This window comes from Panicum virgatum, chromosome 1N, assembly GCF_016808335.1.
Source record: "Panicum virgatum strain AP13 chromosome 1N, P.virgatum_v5, whole genome shotgun sequence".
Classification (NCBI taxonomy): domain Eukaryota; kingdom Viridiplantae; phylum Streptophyta; class Magnoliopsida; order Poales; family Poaceae; genus Panicum; species Panicum virgatum.
This window is the reverse complement of record NC_053145.1, coordinates 24810522-24825190: the sequence shown is the minus strand read 5'-3', so window position 1 is coordinate 24825190 and position 14669 is coordinate 24810522. Positions and strand designations below refer to the sequence as shown.

At 47.2% G+C, this 14669-nt stretch overlaps 1 non-coding gene across 1 annotated transcript; it reads right to left on the bottom strand.

Annotated features, from left to right (window-relative positions):
- Positions 1–14306: 14306 nt before the first annotated feature.
- Positions 14307–14415, bottom strand: LOC120657772. Its single transcript, XR_005668310.1, has one exon. It is a non-coding gene; the product is annotated as a small nucleolar RNA R71 (small nucleolar RNA).
- Positions 14416–14669: the final 254 nt, after the last annotated feature.

Here is a 14669-nt window from a genome sequence, read left to right as displayed (position 1 = left end):
AGAACCCAGCCAAGCCATGAGTGCCTCTGCACCTCCGCACACACGCCTAAGTCCCGACGGCCGCTCGGCGACAACCACGCAGCGACGCCTGCCGTTGACCAAAGAGTGGAGCAGAGTGGCACGACGGCCGCTTGCTCGCTGCGCTCCACTCATGGCCTTCCATGATGAGCACGCAGCTCGCCCCGTCCCGTCGCCACTGCGGCGCCCCAACCCTCCTCGCTGCACCCCTGACCCGGCCATTACTGCCACTCGGCGAACACGCCACCGCGACACAACACGCGCCGAGTTGCTCCACTACTACGCCCCCCTCCTTCCGAGCTCTCCTCCTCCCCATTTGCTTCGCCAAGAGGTCTTTCCAGCCTCCCTCTCCACTCTCCTTCCCTCACAAAGCCGAGCCGAGCAGCCCCTGTGCCAGAACGGCATCGCCGCCCAACATGGCCGCCGCCATCACCTGAGCCACCGCGGAGCTCTCCCTTCCGGCCCTCCTCCGCCCGAGCAAGCCCCCTAGCTAGCTTCTCCATGGCTTGGTGAAGCTCCCCGACCACCCCACTGCCGCTTCCCCTCGCCGGAGCGCCGCCGCCGCGGCCTGCCGTCGCCACCGCCCACTGCTCGCCGTGGGGAGCACACCTCTGGCCATCCCCAAACTCGTTTGAGCCCACAAATGGGTAGAGCTCAGTCTCCTCTAACTCCTCCCCCACTTCCCCCTCGCCGCCGGCGAGCTCCCTCGCCAGGAACAGGACCGCCGCCGCCTCCTCTGTTCCTGGCTCCGGCCAGGGGCATATTTGCAAGCCCCCAAATCATTCCAGGGGCCTAGATGCAAGATTCCATTTTCTTTTTCTTTTGTTTTCAAAAACAGTAAACTTGTAAAATTGATATAAATTCGTAGAAAAATTGGAAAAATGCGAACTTAATTGATCTGAGTTCCTTATTACTAGATCTGCAACTTTCATTACATGCACTTTTTCATTTGATCACTGGTTTTTGTTCTTGATTAAATACGAATTTATTAGTCCTTTATTTAGATCTCTAGTTCTATCCATGATCTGTAGGTGATTTTTTGGACAGATTGTTGCAAACTGGAAGTGTAGGACTCTGTAAAAATTTGAGGTCCATTTGACACACCCTAGATATAGGTTTTATTTAGGTCTTGCTTTATGCCTAGGTTAAGTAGATTTATTTATTCAAGTTGTTATGCTATGTTTCTTCAGCTGAAAATTCTACAGTATATCTATGCAATGATATAGTTATGGTAACAAAATTTTGGAACTTTTTAGTTAAGTGTAACTGGCCCCACAAATTAATAGCATGAGTAAATGTGCTAATTCAAGAAAAATAGTTCCTGCACATGTAAAATTGTAATAATTTTTCTATGGGTTAACTTTCAGTATAGAACCATGCTGGTAAAATATGAGGCTCTGGAACTTGCTATAACTGTCTGTAGGATTTAAACCTGATTAATGTAGCTTTATTTTGTCCTGTTTATCATGCTCTGTTACTTGCTCCTTTAAATCTTAAAAATTTATAGTAGACTTACCATAAGTTTAGGAGCATTCAGTAAAAATTGTAGCATCTTTACTTGTAGGGTTTGTTCTGTATAAATGAATCTTAATCCTAGCAGTAGCTGTTTAATGTATTTTTAATAATTAATATGCTCAATGAAAATAGCTGAAAATTTTATGGCAGGTTTGTACTTAAGTAATTGGATCTCCATAAAAATTCCATCTTCAGAATCTATACCTATCATCTGTTTTGAATATTCCATGCTTGCACTTGAAAATAATCTTTCTAAAAATAACAAAACCCTCACTTACTTGATGAGGTTAGTCAGTTTAAGATAGACCCGATAAACGACTGTCCCAGTAAGTTATAACTAAATTGTTGTACAACTTTATTTGAGCTTGTTGGATTGCAACCTTTGTAATGGAGTGCTTGATGTTTCTTTTCCAATAAAAACAACTCACGCATGTGCATCTCATATAGATTTGACTACTCTCGTCGACGGTACGTACGAGCTGGTGCCAGAGTCCGAGAGTGAGTAGCGTAAACCAAGATTCGGAAGAGCCCAAGGCTAGCTACGCTCAGGAAGGCAAGCCCCGGAGCATGTCCCGTCTATTTTAAATTTGTGCAACTTATTGTTATTCCTATTGACTTGTGCATTTAAGTTTACAGGAGTTGATTGGATCCTTAGTTGCATGATCCTAGGTACCTATGCTTGAACACTAGTATGTGTAGGTCACTAGTTGGCTATGCTAATGGTTCGGTAGAAGTCGAGTGATTTACTGTCACTCGCGAGAATTATAGGAGTTGGATATTTACTACATGCTGCAACTATAAGGTCTATGGACGGGGCTGTGGTACTTGTGATGCCCCGTCTGTTTAGTGAAATTTGATAAGGCCATAGTGTGTGGTATTGGTGGTTAAGCGTTTGAACATACTAACCACATGCCGAGAAATATGGTAATCGGTAAGCATAAGTACCTGATTGGGCCCGGCAAGTGGACTTTACTTTCACCTTCTTTGAACGTCGTTTCTCATGCGCGCACATGCGGGTGCAGAGTCGTCGTACTCTGTAGTCGAGGACGGTGACCCTGATCCACAACCCGGAAAGAAAGGGGAAATAGTTGCATGTGTGACTCTGGGAGTAACCACTTGACGTGTGTTTAGGTCTGCCTTGCAAGGTTAACAAATTCGATTCGAATCGTCCGCCTCTCATGGATATTGGGACTGCTTAACCCTTTTGCCACATAGAGTAAGAAGTGGAACAATGAGGATAATGAATATGGTTGAATGATGAAAAATAATTGTTTTCCACCATGTATGCTATTGGATAGATGTTCACTTAGAATGGTCAATTGAACTAGAATTTTGAAGCTAAAATTGGAAATTAAGGATTTACTCTTAGTTGGTTTTCGGCGAAACAAACGCCTCCAGCCAAAAGTCTTGCATGTCTAGGTAGTGGGCTAAGTATACCCATAGTTGGGTAAGCCTTGCTGAGTATTAGTATACACAGCATTGCTTGTGGCTCAACTTTGTTTCCAGGTGATACGTTTGAAGATCAGATAGCTAGCTTGACTTGGCCGTGTACTTTACCTCCTGGTTGGTCGGTGGAGTGGAATACGACTCTGGCCAACGATGACAATGCCGAGTGATGTCATGTATGGGCTTCATCATGACATCTTGTATCATTGTTTAGAACTCGCTTTATTTCCGCTGCAGTTAAACTCTGAACTACTTTAAATTTCAATTTTAAGTACCATTCTGAGATTTCAAACTTGGTTTGTAATAATTAAGTTAAGACTCGGTAATGTAATATATTTGTGAAATGTTGTACTCTCTGGACTCACCTTCATGTGAGTTGCATGTAAGCTTTGGGTTCGATCGATGCTCAGGTGGATTCTTCGGGACTTTACCCGACAGCACTGCCGGATTACTCCGTTTGAAGTAAGTGTTAGCCGGGATTATCTTTAGGGTGATGGTAAGCGCACTTGAGCCGGGTTAATTTGGGCGGTTCTGCCACAGTTGTGTTGACGGTGCTTAAGTGCCATTTTCACCTGTCAACTACACTCAATAATAATAAAGGAAAACTGCATGCTTTACTCGCATATTTGTATCACTAACCTTGCTCCACAGTTGTTTTCGAGTTTTGTACATTTCAGATGAGCAGGAGCGGAATAAGACAAAAACACGCAGGAGACGCCATACAACTACGCAGAATATCACGTCCGGCGTCACCCACTTACAAGGAGGGCCCATCTGGCAGAGCAAACTGTCGCGCCACGCATAATGCATACAAGAAAAGATATCAGGGCCCACATGTCAGCCTGCCAGAGAAGGATAAGGACGAGAGGCGGCCAGGTGGGGCCGGCCGACCCCCTGGGTCGGCCGAACCTGGCCGGCCTCCCGTCCAGGTGCATTTCGAGGAGGAGTCGGCCCCAAGTCTCCTGATTACCTTCCATACGTGCATTTGGGCCCCCTCTCACCCCTCTCTCACACACACACACTTCATTCCTGTTGACGGCTGTTAAGTCCAAAAATCAGCCGTCAACTCCTACAGCTTTTCATGTTCAATAATCACCAAACTTAGTTATAGGGCTTATGACTAATCGAATTCCATGAGTTTTGGTGAATTATCATTTGTAGGCACCCATATCTGTAAAACGAGAAAAATACAAGTGAACACAGAAGAAATGCAGAGAATATCTTGCACATGTGTTTCACTTAGAAGAAGGGCCCACAAACCAGACGAAATGGGCGTGCCAAGCAAGATGCACCCAAGGATCAAGACTAGGGCCCACTTATCAGTTGACCAGAGGAAGGCAGGCCCAGGGGAGCGCCATTTGGACTCGGCCGACCCCCTGGGTCGCCCGACCCCCTGGGTCGCCCGACCCCCTAGTGGGCTCAATCGGGGCCAGTTTTCTCCAGCAGTCTCCCACGGCTCCCCTACATCTATCCCGGATGTGCATATTACCACCTCGCGAGTCTAACCGCGGATCCACCTTTGGAGAGGCTACATAAGGAGGAGGAGAGCCCCCCATTCAACACACCACCATCATGTAGATCTTGTGCTCCATTGCAAAGGCGAGGCGCTGCCTAGGCTAGTGCTTAGAGTAGCAGGAGCATGAGGAGTAGTTCGGAGGGGCGCCGGCCTGTCGGCGCTTTTCTCCAACTTGTACCTCTACGAATGCTGACTTCCTCTGTTATGAGTAAGTTAGTATTTATGATTCTTATATTGCATAGTACTTTCGTATGGGTAAGATCAGTTCTCTTACTCGTGGGTTCGTCGCTCTGTATTTATACGGAGTGCTGTAGTTTGCTACGAGATATCAGACGTAGTTAGACTACAGTAGTAATCAATAGTGTAGACATGGTGTCTAGGCTAAGGGTTACCTTCGTTTGCCTTATATCCCACAGTCTGTGAGGTATTCCGCAGGTGGTGACAACCCTGTTGGTCCTTAGTATCCCTCCATGTTCGGATATAGCATAGAGCCATTGGGCGGAGTCTCCTGACCATTTCAGGGGTAAGCCGGTGCCCGAAGCGAGTCTTGCCCGAGAGATCGACCTTTAACTCATCTTTAGTTCTACCACAGGAATCCTCTCCAGCCTTGCCACTTAATCTTGGTGTGTCCTTGGACCGACTGAGTTAGGAGTTAGTGCACACACGTTCCCTGTGGATACGATACCCTTGAATACTCACAGATGAAAGCTACGACGGTATCCATGCGCTTGCGGATCTAATTTGCATCGTTAAAATACCCAACAAGCTTTCTGGCGCTGTTGCCGGGGAACGGTTGTTGTTCTTACTCCGAACCTAGTTGGTCCTCGTATATTTTCAAAACAAAAAAAATATGTTTTCTCTTTCTTTAGCTCTACCTTCACCCCTGCTACCCATTCCATCCTCGTATCTTTTTTGCTTTTCTTATCTGTACCTCTACCCCCGCTACCCTTGGAAGGTTATCCTCGTACACACCATCCGTCCCTTAGGGTGAGTCTTTAGAGCCATCCTCTCTGGACCTAGTTCCTCATCCGGCTACAAGGTACACCCTCACGCCATATCGATCGAATCGAGTGAAATAAATTCACATTCATATCCTCGATTATCGATCGATGCCAATCAAATCACGTGAATCAAAGTTCATTTCTTAATCCTTGATTTTGATTGATGCCCAATAGAAGTTATGTTCATGCTTCATGAACTTCTATTGGAAGCTTGGGATGGATTGCTTTGCCACCACGTTCATCTTTGATGAAATGCGAAGCTTCCTACCTAAGGAGGGGATGAGTTGAAAGAAACTCATTTCCCTCATGACCGAACTCAGAATCGTTCATTTGTCCCATAGAGTTACACATCCTCTTTTTTTATGAGGCCATGAACATTCTCGAGTTTCTCTATCCGGAGATCAAGCCACTCACTCCATGAGCATGAAGTTTCTTCACAAAGTCATGCGCATCCTTGACATCTCCGAGATCTTTTGTCCTTTGCACCAAGTCGCTATGAGTCTTACGATCATCGTAGGGTCTCCAATCATAGACACCCTTTACGACGGTTGTAGTTGGTTTTGCTTATCATAGTTGTATTTGTGCACTAACCTTGCAGCTTGAACGACGATAAATCAAAAAAAATGGTGGTGAAGCTGGGAACTACATCACCATGGTAGCTGTAGGATGAACCCACATGGTCGAGCTTGCGACCATAAACAAAGCACTGCCGGGAGATAGCCTGGATTCTAAAAAAAATCTGGTGCTTCAAGCACTTCTCACTTTTTATTTGAATAAAGTTTAGACTCCCCGGTGTTCAAAATCGGTAGAGTCCTTTTTGTTTCCACTTTTGTTTTTCTTTTGAATAAAAACAGGTACAAAAATAAGTGTGGGGGAGATTTCTCAAAATCATCAAATGCAAACTCGTTCGAGATCTCTCTCCCAACATGTTGCACAACATCGACAGTCCAGCATGCTGAGGACTAGGGCAGTTCCCTCTTCTTCCTCAACAAATGATGGTTTGTGCAACACTACCCTCAAACTCCCTATTTCTTGAGTTTAAACAAATTGCATGCTGATCACTAAAATTAAACTCAATGAACCTAAGCCAATTTTCCATGTGCACTCTATGCGCTTCATGAATAAACTTGCATACTCTTTATTCCTTGCATTCTTTCAAGTTCTTGTGAACTTATGTCCTCATAGGGACCCCATGCTATCTAAGTAATTGACTAATGTGATATGATTGGATGAATGGAACCATGCTCTTCTTTGCAAAGTACTTGGGATTTCTTTTCAAAAAAAAATCATCAATAGCTTGTCTCCTCAAATTAATGAAATCCTACCAAAGCCAAAGTTAGATATTCATGCTCAAACCTTCTTATGCAGTTTGACTTTGCTTTGAGTTTGGTCAAATTCTTTGACCCTTGTTAGAGACTTGTCATACTGTCATGATCAAGATCACGTACACGTCCTCTCACATAGCAAACACTGTCATCCACCCACAAAATAAAACTCCATGACATACTATGACTCTTTCTCTCTTGACCATCAAGGATGTGGGCTATGAAAAAAAAGATGAAGAAATAAAAGATGCATAATCAAAGAAGGTATTCCACATGCTCAAAAGGCATGTTAGAAAAAAAAAAGATAAAAAAAGAAAGATGCATACCCAAAGAAGGTATGCCACATGCCCACAAGGCATGTCAGAAAGAAAAAAAAGAGAAAGATAGTCCACATCCATGGAAAATAAAGAAGAGAGATGGATCATGCAAAAGAGTTCATCCATCCTCCACACACAAAAAAACAAATATTCCCACACACTTGCACATCTTGATCAGATTGTATGACTCGTTTCTGCTTGGATCTTGTTTTTGACTTAGCAACAAAAGCGAAGCCAGCATGCCTCTCTACTCCTACCCTGAGCTCTACATAAGCCTGATTAGATGATAGGAGAAAAGAAGGCAGCAACTTTGCCTTGGTGAGAATCTGAAACAAAACGAGTGATTCAAGAGAACAATTTGAGGAGAAAGACTATTCTTTTGTTTCAAAAAGTAAAACTCAAGTTTCTAAGCAGGAAGAGCTAGGAACCTGAAGTCTGCATTGTTCCATTCTTCAATTACCCAAGAAAGCATGGTAGCCACTTCAAAGTTCACAGGACTAGAGGAAGCTTGGAATAACTTGTATGCAGGTTACATCCAAGGAGTGGCATCCAGCTTAGTCCTTTCTCCTTCACTCGATGACGGGTAAAGGCTAAGTGTGGGGGTGTTGTTGACGGCTGTTAAGTCCAAAAATCAGCCGTCAACTCCTGCAGCTTTTCATGTTCAATAATCACCAAACTTAGTTATAGGGCTTATGACTAATCGAATTCCATGAGTTTTGGTGAATTATCATTTGCAGGCACCCACATCTGTAAAACGAGAAAAACACAAGTGAACACAGAAGAAATGCACAGAATATCTTGCACCTGTGTTTCACTTAGAAGAAGGGCCCACAAACCAGACGAAATGGGCGTGCCAAGCAAGATGCACCCAAGGATCAAGACTAGGGCCCACCTATCAGTTGACTAGAGGAAGGCAAGCCCAGGGGAGCGCCATTTGGGCTCGGCCGACCCCCTTGGGTCGCCCGAACCCCTAGTGGGCTCAATCGGGCCCAGTTTTCTCCAACAGTCTCCCACGGCTCCCCTACATCTATCCCGGATGTGCATAGTACCACCTCGCGAGTCTAACCGCGGATCCACCTTTGGAGAGGCTACATAAGGAGGAGGAGAGCCCCCCATTCAACACACCACCATCATGTAGATCTTGTGCTCCATTGCAAAGGCGAGGCACTGCCTATGCTAGTGCTTAGAGTTGCAGGAGCATGAGGAGTAGTTCGGAGGGGCGCCGGCCTGTCGGCGCTCTTTTCCAACTTGTACCTCTACGGATGATGACTTCTCTGTTATGAGTAAGTTAGTATTTATGATTCTTGTATTCCATAGTACTTTCGTATGGGTGAGATCAGTTCTCTTACTCGCGGGTTCGTCGCTCCGTATTTATACGGAGGTCTGTAGTTTGCTACGGGATATGAGACGTAGTTAGACTACAGTAGTAATCAGTAGTGTAGACATGGTGTCTACGCTAAGGGTTACATTCATTTGCCTTATATCCCACGGTCTGTGACGTGGGCCACAGGTGGTGACAATCCTGTTGGTCCTTTGTAGCCCTCCACGTTCGGATATAGCGTAGAGCCATTGGCCGGAGTCTCATGACCATTTCAGGGGTAAGCCGGTGCCCGAAGCGAGTCTTACCCGAGAGATCGACCTTTAACTCATCTTTAGTGCTGCAGCAGGAATCCTCTCCAGTCTTGCCACTTAATCTTGGTGTGTCCTTGGACCGACTGAGTTAGGAGTTAGTGCACACACGTTCCCTGTGGATACGATACCCTTGAATACTCACGGGTGAAAGCTACGACGGTATCCGTGCGATAGCAGATCTAATTCGCATCGTTAAAATACCCAACAATTCCATTCTCTCCATGAAGGCTCTCCTCTCTCTTGCTCTCTTAGCTAGGTAGTGAAGCTAGGCTAGTTCTCTTTAGCGAGCAAGTCGTCCTCGGGGTCGTTGAGCAATCCTCGGCTCCTGGTATGGCTTTGTATCCGACTTCTCAGACTTCTATTCATAATATAGAGTTTTGCCATGGTTGCTTTACTATCTTGATAGTTTATCAATCCGTGCTTAGATCATTCATAAGTTATGCTACGGTCTTGGTTAGGCCAGATGATCTGGGTACGGATAGAGGTTCGTTGTGCTTTCGGGCTTGCTCTAGTGTTTTACTCGTCCATCAGAAGGGTGGGAGACCTGGGGGCACTAGAGTAGTGACTTCATACACGAGTGTAATACCCGGTTTATAAAAGAACATAAACCGAGCAATCATATACGTGCTAGGATCAAGTCACACGTATATACATCAGAATGAACAGTATCATCATAGCACATATCATGTAAAAAGACATAATAAAGCGAATACGAATGTTATTTATTACATTAATGACAAGAATGTCTGATACAGCGGAAGCGAAGTACAAATACGAATAAAAACTCTCCGAAGCTGAGCAGGGTGCCACAGGGACGTCGACTAGGAGATGAACGCCTAGAAGTCCTCGTAGTCCTATTAGCGCTGAACGAACTCCCTCGTGTCGGCAGGAACTGAGCAGCAGTAGCGTAGCCAAGAGGAAAAAGTAGAGAAGAGGCAAGAGTGAGTACACAACTTGTACTCAACAAGTATAACACAAACTATGAGGCTCTAAGGTTGGCTGACTCAACTGCATTAGCTTTTAAGTGTTGGTAAAATTTTATTAAAGCTATTTACTACGAGTTGATGAATTACCATTAACCCAGTTACATAGTAATTAATCAGAATTAATTAAGAAACTACTGAGAACCAAACCGAAACCAAGCCACCAAGGTAACCCCGAGAGGCACCTCCCTCGTCGGAAGGAGCTAACCCCACTAATCAAAAGGAGGATCTGGGCCGCTCATGACCGTGAGCACGGCTAGTATACCAGTTTTACACTCTGCAGAGGTTGCACATCTTTACCCACAAGTCGTGAGCTACGCTAGAGGTTCATCACACTTCCTTAGGTGAGATGACTAGCGACTCACTACGAGGCCTTTACAAAGAATCTCGTTGGTAGGGAGTAACCGCGAGGGTGGATCGGCGACTATGGAGCAGGTCTAGTGGGCGTCAAGACACGAAGCACAGACGAGGCCACTCAGCACGAGGGCCATAGAAGCTTACCACCCCTGCCCCGCAGGTAAGTTACTCCAAACCAAAAAGATCTAATTATTACGCCAAGTCTATCCCATTCTAGCCTTGTGGTAGCGCTGTTGTCCCAGGTTATCGCTCTATGAACCGGTCCTTATGGAGAGTGGCCAACCAAGCACTAAGCACCATGCTGGCCCCCTAAACCATGTTTCTACAAAACCCATATTTTAACGAGCCGTGAGCCACCCAAGCACGAAGCACAGAGGGCCACTCTCAGAATTAAGTTTAAGTAAACCATTATTCAAATTAATTAAAAGGACCAGAGTGTGTTATAGCGCAGCAACCTAGCACAACTAAACAAAATGCTACCCAAAGGTATATATAAAGGATATAAAGTGGCTAAGAAATCCTTATAGGCATACAGTATTAAAATGCAGTATGAAATTGTATTTAAAGATGATAGGTTGTTCATGTTACACTTGCCTTCCTCGTACTTGCTCCTGCTGCTGCTCAAAGTGCTCAGGAAGACGGCTGCTCCGGGTACTGGTACTGGGGCTCCTCAGATGGATCAACGTCTACTCACGAACACATGGCCAAAACAATGCACAATAATAAGGATACAAGCAAACACTAATAAAAACTAATAAACAGTACATCAATACATAAAAACAGCACACTAAACTAGTCTAAAACTATTCTACGCGTTACAACGATCGCGTGGACATAAAGAACGCCTAAAACGGAGCTAAAACGCATAATCTAGGCTAAAAACAAGGTTCAGGGACCTATCTGCGAGAAAAACTAAGGTTCCAGGGGTTTTTTGCAAAAACCGAGGGCCTAAATGTAATTAACCGTTAAATCTAAGGGCTAGCGTGCAAAAAGGCAAGATCTGGACGGTGGGTTTGGTATTTAAAAAGCTCAGGGTGGTCTGTGCAAAGTTTTGGGCTTAACTGCAATTATTTTTGAACTACAAAGGAGTGCGGGTTGAATATGGAAAACTAGAGGGGCTCTTAAGCAAAACTGACAGGGCGAACCGGTACGTTTAGATCTGGGCCGTAGGATTAGGATCTGGCGGCTCAGATCTAAAGGATCCTAGATCTAATCTTGGACACACGTTTCAGATCGGGCGGCTCTAGGTGATTGGGGGCTCAGGCGGCGGCGCTGGGTCGCCGGGGGTGAGTGCCCGCGGCGGCGTGCGGCCGAACCTCGCCGGACTTCCTCAAATCCGGTGTTCTGGGGGCTAAACGGACCAGCGCTTGGGTCTAGAAGGGTCTACGCACCATGCGTAAACCACCTGAGGCATTTGCGAGGCTCGGTAGGGCTCTGGGCGGCGCCATCAAGGACGGCGGCGGCCCTGCACGGTGGCGCTTCGCCGGCAGATGCGTTCCCGCTATTGGAGTGCACTACGGAGCACGGGATAAGGCGCAAAAGCATCAGGGAGGCGGGCCAAAGCTTACCAAGCGCACGGGGTGGTCGGAGTCGCAACGGAGTGACGTCGGCAGCGAGTCCGGCGGCGAAACTCGGCGGGGCGCGATGAGGGGTTGCTGCAGTGGAGCTCCGGCCTTCTAATTCCCCTTGATTCGACTCCTGGCGGTCCTTTGGAAAGGATACGGGGGTCAGGGGGGCTCCGGGGTCACCGACGGCAAGGAAAACAGGGCGGCGGGCGGGTTACCTGCAGTGGGGGTTCGGGTGAAATCCCGGCGCAGGCGAGGTCCGGGGTCGGGGCAGCAAGCTCGTAGGCGGTCCTGGAGCACGGGACGGAGCTCCAGCGGGGATTCTTGGCGGCTGTGGTGCAGCGTCGGGGTGCGGTGCGGCGGAGCAAGGCGGGCGGCGTTCTAGGGTTTGAGGTGGTGGCTTCGGGGTGAGGATGAGATGCAGGAGAGGCCGGGGATCCCATTTATAGGGCGGCTGAGGCCTAGGCGTGCGTGCCCAGGGTGCTGACGCGGCGCGGGGATCACGGCGGTGACTAGGGCCGGCCGTTGCGCGAGGTAGCAGGAGGATCCGACAGGCGGGCCCGGGGCGCAGTGAGAGAGAGGGCGATGCGGGCTGCGGGATCGCGGGCGCGGAGCGACGCTGGCGGGTGGGTCCGGCGGTTTGGGCGGGCGACGCGCGTGGCGGGCGAGCAGCGCCGACAGGCGGGCCAGGTCTGTCAGCGTCGCGGGGAGGGGAGGGCGAGCGCGGACGGGGTTTGTTGCGGGACAGGCCGGCGCTCGCGCGTGAGCAGGCCGAGTGCGGAGAAGTGGGCCGCGGGGAGGGAAGGCGCTGGGCTGCCGTGTCCCGCGGGCTGGGCTGGGGGAAAGAAAGGCTGGGCTGGTTTGGGCTAGATTAAACGGGCCAGACTGGATCGGGTGTTGGGCTGGTCACTGGGTTGCTGTTGGGCTGGTTTTCCTTCCTATTTCTATTCTATTTTCCTTCTCTTTTCTAATTCAAACAAACTTAACCCAAATGAATCCAAATTTGAATTTGAATTCACTGAAGCACTCAAACAAATTAAACCAATGCTCCAGCATGATGCAACAACAAAGTTTAAACTTAGACAAATTTTTAATTACTTGTGAAACCAAAAATTAGATTAAATGCCAGACTAAGCAAAATAAATCCTTGAAAATTAAATAAAGACAATTAAATTTATTATAAAATGCTGGAATTTAAATTAGGGTGTTACAATGAGCGTGGTGCTCGGGTATGTGGGATCCTTTGGATATAACCGTGCTCCATGGTGTGACTAGGGTAGACGGCAGGTGGTGACAGCCCTATCCGTCCGGCGTAACAGCGGTGTTGCGTTTAGCGTACTGCCCGACATTCGGGTTCGGTGTAGGAGTTCATGCAAAGAGGTAACGGGACTGGATGTACACCGATGCAGGACCTTCCTCCCGCTATCCTATTTTCCTAGCACCTGCAGTCCTAACCATGATCTAACATGACCCCAGCTTTGGATAGAAGCACTAGGACACCTAACCTAGCCTAAGCTCCAGCTGACTTGATGTATGATAGAGTAGTTCTTTGTTTTATAGTTTCTCTCCTTTATTCCTTCCTCTTGGAGTGTGGATGTGTGTTGTGTCGCATTACCCTTACTTATTCTTTATCTGTACTTACCCCTATTAGAGCATTGCCTATTGCTTGAGGCACAATGTCATGGTTAATGTTGAGTACAATACCTTTGCCGCTGCTGTCCTTTGGGACACAAATAAATGACGATACCCTTACTCTCCGGGTGAAATGCTACAACGGTATATCCGTGCATTTGCGGATCCATCTGTAATCGTATTGATTATACCACGAGAGAGGCACCGCTTGGGTGTAGTTGCTAGGATGGGTTCGGCGCCCTCATTTCTAATGATTGCTCTAAGGACTGCCAACAGGCATTTCTGGCGCTGTTGCTAAGGATTAACCATTCCTAGTGATTGCACTAAGAAATGTCAACAAGCATTTCTAGCGCCGTTGCTGGGGACGGCATGTGAACAAAGATATTGTGCTAATATTAACTTAGACCTTGTACTCAGGATATAGTCTTTACTCTTTCAGGCTAATGTCACTTTATTTCTTCTTTTATTTTTGATTTGAAAGAAGACAGGGGTAGTGTATGACCGGTTTCTCCCAGCCAGAAAACTACATAGACAATCCAGAGAGGCTCGTGAGAAGGGCACGACCTCATGTCGTTCCTCCTCTCGCTATCCTCCCGGCACAGAAACCCATTTCGGAAGCACCACTCATTCTTGAGGCTATGGCTGAAAAGACTCTCCGCGAGTTCTCCGTCCCCTCCACGGACAATGTGGCCACTGGCCCCAACATCAATGTCGGGGATGTGAATTTCGAGCTCAAATCAAGCCTCATCAATATGGTGCAGGATAGCCCATTCTGTGGCAATCCAAATGAGGACGCAAATGCAAATTTGCAGAATTTTTTGGAGCTCTACGACACCGTTGTCATACGGGGTGTCGCCACCAATGTTGTCAAGCTTCGTCTGTTTCCCTTTTCCCTCCTGGGGAAGGCGAAATAGTGGTTTTATAAAGAAAAGGACATCAACACCTGGGCCAAATGCTCCAAGGCATTCCTCGCAAAATTCTTCCCGCTGGGCAAAACAAATGCCCTGTGCGGGAGAATTTCAAGTTTCCATCAGACAGGGATGGAATCCATCCCAGAAGCTTAGGAGAGGCTGCAGGAATACATCCTGGCCTGTCCTCATCATGGCATGGATGAGTGGCTCATCCTACAAAGCTTCTACAATGGACACACAACGACATCTCAAGCCAATATTGATGCCGCTGCTGGAGGAGCCTTCCTCGACCTGACCATAGCCAAATCCAAAGCATTGGTCGAGAAGATGGTCTCCAATTAGGGGTGGAGCGATGAACGACTCCAACCCCGCACCAAGGGCACGCATACCGTCAAGGAGACGGATATGATCATTGCCAAACTGGACCTCCTACTGAAGCATCTCGGCGAAA